Source organism: Humulus lupulus, chromosome 2 (genome assembly GCF_963169125.1).
Source record: "Humulus lupulus chromosome 2, drHumLupu1.1, whole genome shotgun sequence".
NCBI lineage: Eukaryota > Viridiplantae > Streptophyta > Magnoliopsida > Rosales > Cannabaceae > Humulus > Humulus lupulus.
In genome coordinates, this window is record NC_084794.1 from 173,723,814 (window position 1) to 173,730,903 (window position 7,090).

The window sequence follows — 7,090 nt, forward strand, 5'->3', positions numbered from 1 at the left end:
GGGTTTTTGCCTTAACCCAAGGAGAAGCTGATGCTAGCAATAAAGTGGTCACAGGTCAGGTTTCTATCCTCAATAATATATGTTCTATATTATTTGATTCAGTAGCCACTCATTCGTATATCTTGTTAGGAATGATAGAAAAATTAGACAAACCTTGTGAAAGATTTAGAACTAGATTTGAAACAGAATTACCTTCGGGTGAAATAGTCCTATCATCACGGGTAGTACGAGGCGTACCAATCAAGATTAAGGACGTAGAATTAGAAGGAAACCTGATAGAACTGGAGATTAAAGACTTCGATGTTATACTGGGAATGGACTGGCTAGCAAGGCATGGTGCAACCATCGACTGCAAACGTAAGCGAGTAATGTTCGAGACGCCTGATGATCAGAGGCTCTGTTTTATGGGAAAGGTTTCAGGTCTACACACACCGCTTATTTCGTCACTTAAAGCTCAGAAGATGATAGAAAAAGGATGTCAAGTATTCTTAGCTAGCATTACGGATGTGATAAAGGACACACCACTAAGGGTCGGAGATGTACACATTGTAAGGGAATTTCCAGAGGTATTTCCTGACGACTTGCCAGGATTGCCACCGACACGGGAAATTGACTTCACAATCGAGCTAGTACCGGGCACCGAGCCTATTTCCAAGGCACCATACTGAATGGCGCCTACCGAACTCAAGGAGTTAAAGACGCAGCTACAAGAACTCCTAGACTTGGGTTTCATTAGACCGAGCCATTCACCATGGGGAGCACCGATTTTGTTTGTGAAGAAAAAGGACGGCAGTATGCGGATGTGCATAGATTACCGCGAGCTGAATAAGGTGACGATTAAGAATAAGTACCCGCTACCCCGGATTGATGAATTGTTTGATCAACTTCGAGGTGCGACCGTGTTCTCAAAGATTGACTTACGGTCCGGGTATCATCAGCTCAAGGTACGGGAAGAAGACATTCCTAAGACAGCCTTTAGAACTCATTATGGGCATTACGAGTTTTTAGTCATGTCTTTCGGTCTTACCAACGCTCTGGCAGCATTCATGGATTTAATGAATAGAGACTTTATGGACTATTTAGATAAATTCGTTGTAGTATTCATTGACGATATCTTGGTGTACTCAAAGGACGAAGTCGAGCACGAGAAACATTTAAGGTTAATCTTGCTGTGACTAAAGGAGCATTAGCTTTACGCCAAGTTCAAGAAGTGCTAATTTTGGCTTTCACAAGTAGCATTTCTCGGCCACATAGTATCCAAGGACGGGATTGATGTAGACCCATCTAAAGTAGAGGCTGTGAAAAATTGGCCAAGACCAAAGAACGCGTCAGAAGTAAGAAGTTTTCTGGGATTAGCAGGCTATTATCGGAGGTTCGTAGAAGGTTTTTCTAAGATAGCCACTCCACTCACTAACTTGACTCGGAAGCAACAGAGGTTCAACTGGAATGATAAGTGTGAAGAAAGTTTCCAGTTGTTAAAGGATAAGCTATGCTCAGCACCAGTACCTTGTGTATCGACACCCAATGATAAGTTTTTAGTCTACTTTGATGCGTCGAAGCAAGGGTTGGGTTGTGTGCTAATGCAAAATGACAAGGTGATAGCCTACGCCTCAAGACAATTGAAAGAGTATGAGCAACGCTATCCAACACACGATATGGAGTTGGCAGCAGTGGTCTTTGCGTTGAAAATCTGGCGCCACTATCTTTATGGAGAACGGTGTGAGATTTATACAGACCACAAAAGCCTAAAGTATTTCTTCACGCAGAAGGAGCTCAACATGAGACAGCGCATGTGGTTAGAGCTAGTGAAAGATTATGACTGCGAAATTTTATACCACCCAGGAAAGGCAAACATAGTTGCTGATGCACTAAGTAGGAAGAATTATGGAAGTCTAGCAGTGTTAGCTGGAATAGCAAAGCCGCTACAGCAGGAGCTGATCAATGCTGGAATAGAAGTAGTCATTGGTAAACTGGCTAATTTGTCTATTCAATCAAGTCTGTTAGAAGATATACGAAATAGGCAAGTGCATGATGACACGTTAGTAACACATATGGATGCAGTTAGAGAAGGGAAGGCCACAAATTTCTCAATATCAAGTCAGGGGTTATTAAGATATAAGGATCGGGTATGCGTGCCAAATGATCAAGGGATTAAGATGACGATTTTAGAAGAAGTGCACAATACACCATACTCAGTTCATCCAGGGTCAACCAAGATGACTCATGACATCAAGGCAATGTATTGGTGGCCAGGAATGAAGAAGGATATAGCGGAGTACGTGTCTAAATGTTTATTCTGCCAACAAGTGAAATCAGAACATCAACGGCCTGCAGGTTTATTGTAACCACTCAGCATTCCAGAATGGAAATGGGATGACATAGCAATGGATTTCATGACAGGTTTGCCTCGAACGAATAAGCAACATGACTCAACTTGGGTAGTAATAGATAGATTAACCAAGTCAGCTCATTTTCTACCTGTCAAGACTTCATACACAGCTGAGCAATATGCAGATATTTATGTTCAAAAGATAGTAAGACTACATGGAATCCCTAAGACAATAGTGTCTGATAGAGGATCGGTGTTTACATCAAGATTTTAGAGAAGCTTGCAGCAAGCTATGGGTACCAAGTTAAGTCATAGTACAGCGTTTCATCCTCAGACAGACGGTCAGTCCGAGCGTACCATACAGATTTTAGAAGATATGTTGCGCGCTTGTGTACTTGATTTCGAAGGATCATTGAGTAAGTACTTGCCGCTAATAGAGTTCTCCTACAATAATAGCTACCAGCCAACGATCGGGATGGCACCTTACGAGCTACTTTATGGAAGGAGGTGTCGATCGCCACTACATTGGGATGAGGTAGGAGAAAGGCAACTACTTGGACCCGAAGCTGTTAGAGAAGCTCAGGATGCAGTAGCATTGATTAAACAACGTATGCTCACTACTCAGAGTCGTCAGAAAAGTTATGCGGATGCCAAGCGGCGTGATGTGGAATTCAACGTCAGAGATCAAGTTTTCTTATGAATATCTCCTATGAAAGGTGTGAAGTGATTCGGGAAGAAAGGCAAGCTTAGTCCCAGGTTTATAGGTCCTTTTTGAGATACTGGACAAAGTGGGAGCAGTTGCATATAGATTAGCCCTACCGCCAGCTTTAGCAGATAGTCACAATGTGTTCCACATCTCAATGCTGTGTAGATATGTGTCAAACCCATCTCACGTCCTCAAGTATGATACGATAGCACTCCAGAAAGACATGAGTTACGAGGAACAGCCGGTTAGCATCCTAGATAGAGGGATGGAAGCATTACGATCTAAGAGTATTCCGACAGTCAAGGTCCTATGGAGAAATAATTCTGAACGGGAGGCAACGTGGGAGTTAGAGGAGGACATGCAAGCTCGGTATCCAGAATTGTTTGGTAAGTAAATTTCAGGGATGAAATTCTTTGTAGTAGGGGAGAATTGTAGAGTCCCAGAATGTTTACTTAGTTAGCTAGCTAGTAGTAGTTGTAGTATTTTAGAGTTCGTGGATTTTGGTTCAAACCTGGACTTAGTTGGACACTCGTAGCAACACTTATAGATTTTATAAGTTTAACCTATAGTTTAAGAATATTAATTATGACATAAGGTTTGATTAATATTGTTGATTATAAAGATGTTATTTATTATACTATAAGGTTTAGATAGAATTAATAAGATCATGACACTTGTCGTGTGCATGTTTATTTAAGGATTTAAGTATTTTTTTTAATAGGATAATTTCACTCCTCAAACTTTATAAATAGGACCTAGTACCCAGCCCTTTCACTTACTCTTCAGCTGTGATCATACTCCAAGGTGCTAGTGAGAACATAAGAGTGATATACTTGGGTTGGGAAAGAAATTTTTTTATCATTCTTCAGCTTTATCAAACACTTGGGAAGTAAGGATTAGAGTATTTCGGTATTGGAGTTAGGCCAATCCTTAAGATCAACAAAGGTACCCTTATTCTTAAGTTTAATTCTTTTGATTCCTTAGTTTCTTTAGTTTCCATTCAGGTTCTAACTTTTGTTATGGATTTGTGGTTAGGTTTTTAAGTTCTTTGAACTTAAGGTGTCTTTTCGGTAAGTTTTCTCTTGGTGGTTTAGTTCTATTCTTTTCATCTCTTTCCTTTAGAAATACTCACTATTCTATTGCTGGTTTTAGGAGTGCTCTTCGTCTCGCATTTGTTCTCATATTCTGGTTTTGGTAAAGAAAATAGGATAGAATTTTGTATGCTTATATGATATGTTTGGCTTACGTTATATGTTATGTTATCTTATGTTGTGTTATGATATGTTAACATTATGTATAGTATGATATTAGACCTTGGGCATATGACTTGTCTAGCTAGCAAGCCCCAATAATTTATAGGCATATGACTTTCTTGACTAGCAAGCCCCACCAATCTATTGGGCATATGACTTGTTTAGTTTACAAGCCCCAAGTAGTATAATGGTCATTGTAGAAGTATATGACATATGTTTATGATATGCTTATAGTATATGTTTATGTATATGATTTATGTTGTTAGTTTTTCCTTGCTGGGCATTAGGCTCACTCCTTTTCTTTTTAGTGTGATGCAGGAAAATAGATGCAATGGCAAAAGGATTCTTGGAAGCTTGGTGTGTTATGGAGGTGAATGGAGTGGATGGGCTACGTGTCGATTCGAGGACAACATTTTTTTTAGTCTCTTTAAATTACATTTTTATGTATTTTTCCGCATTTAGCTTTGTAAACAATTTTATTAAAAGTTATGTTATATTTTAAAACAATGAGCTCATTTATGTATTACAAATATTATTTTCCAAAGTTTCAATAAATTTATGAATTTTATTATGTATGTTCTTTTCAAAGTTGTAGTTATGTCTAGTAGGTTTAATGACCTAAGTCTCATAGATAGTTGGGTCGTTACACGAGGAATTAATAAGTTAGTAAATTTATTTGTTAGATTTATGATAACTTATTGGAGTTTGATTTCATAGGCCCATGGTCCCCATTGTACCTTGGATAAAATCATCTAGATAGCCTCAATTAATTGATTTAATTATCAATTAGAATTATCAAAGTTGACCAGGTCAATTTTGGATAGTTTCACAGAGTTATGAAGAAAAGAGAAATTATGGCAGATTTATTAATTAAGGTAAATTGGTATCTAAATTAATAAATAAGTTTAAATCAAAGTTCAAATTATAAATAATTAATTTGATAAAGGATTTAAATAATTATTTAATTAATTAAATCAATAGAAAATAATGCAGGCCTTGATTTTAAGTCCAATGGGCTTATAATCAAATGGGAAATTTCACGGGCCTAAAGCCCATGATAATTTCAACCTATGGCTTTAAAATTGCTATTATTTTATTGATTTTTTTAATTAAATGGCATAATTGAGTCTATAAAAGGAGTGCTTAGAGAGAAGTCACAAGTTCAGATTTCTGAGACGACATATAAGTTTAATCACTGGTTTTCTGATAGTTTTAGATTCTCTCTAAACACAAGTCCTTTTCTAAGCCTCTTTGATTATTTTCTCTTCTTCTTCTCTGTATCTATCTCATGTGTTGAGAATTGCCCACACTAGTCTAGGTGATTCTAAGGATACATTGGAAGGCTGTGAAGAAAATAGAAGATCGGTTCAGTTTCTTGATAATACTCTGCGACAGAGAGGATGCAAGAGTTAGAGAAACTGAAGGAAGGACTCTTTCATTCCACTGCGTATACTGTAAGTATTCTATTCTTTGTTTCTCTTTGAATTCAATTTTAGAAACATGTTTTAGGCTATCTCGTATTAATTTGTTTAATATTAGTGTTTACCGAGATTTTCGAAAACTAATCTAATGAATATTAGCTAAGACTAATGATATGGAATTTAGAAGCTTAACACAGGATTTTTACGTGGTTGGGGCATTAATAAGCCTTAGTCCACGAGTCAGTTGTATTAGAGCTTGGAAAGTCTTTTACAATGGAGTTTCTCTCTATGTTTTGACAGAGTATCTGTATACAAGTCAAATAGAGGACCTTTTCCCAGTGCTCTATCGTCTGTATTTATAGGCTCATAGGAACACTGGGTCTGGGCCTGGTATGACCCAGGCCCATCAAAGATGTGGATACTCTAGGCTTCTCTGGCGGAAGCCCAATACAAAAGATAAAAATACACAGGCCCAAGAATAATTAAGGCCCAAAGGGGCGGCCCAAGAACTATATTTCGCCTGACAAAATGGTGCTTTTGGTTTGGGCACTCTGAGTTACGAGGCAGATTCAGGGGACAAAACCAGTCAGTGTACTTGGCAGCGCAGGTCTAAAATAGCAGCGTGCAATCCCGAGGTGGCCTTTTCCGCAGGTGAAAAGTGGGGACAACCCCCACATGTTGTGGGGTGGCTTCAGGGTCACGGATGCTTTTCCTTGCCAACCGGGAGGAATTGATCCGGGTTCGTTTACCTCTGTCCCTCTTCGTTTACCAGGGGCCTGGACCGTTACCAGGCTCCGGATCGTCTTTGCATATACTCCGACTGTAATCTCAGCTGGCCATACATTTCCTAGGCGACTGTCCCGGATCACCTTCCCGGACACCATCCGGATCCAGAACTACACTTGGGTCGTAGCCCTTGATTACTCCCGTACCAAGCAGGCCTAGGCTGGGCCCATATCCAAACACCCAGACCATGGGCCTGGACCATCGTCCCGGGCCCACGGCAGGAAATGGGGATAACATTTACCCCTCAGCCTTCGCCTGGGGCCGCGAGGTGGAGGCTTGCCTTGTTCCCGGATGCTCCACGGTTGCCTTCCCAGTTCCTGCTTGGAATCGTGGGTCTGTGACAAAGGGCAGTGACGCTGGCCGCATACTGGGCCTGGACCATTTACCAGTGTCTGGGTATGTTTACCTAAGTCCCGCTTCGCGGCAGGGGTACACGTGTCGCCAGGCGACTGCTGCATGGATGGATCTTGACCTCGAAAGGTCACCTAACCACCTCAAGGGTCGCTTGGCCTAGGCTAGTGCATCAGCACAGATTCTGAAGCGTCCCATCTGCACAGGGGTCCTTCATTAATGCTCCTGTGCTGATGTGGACCGT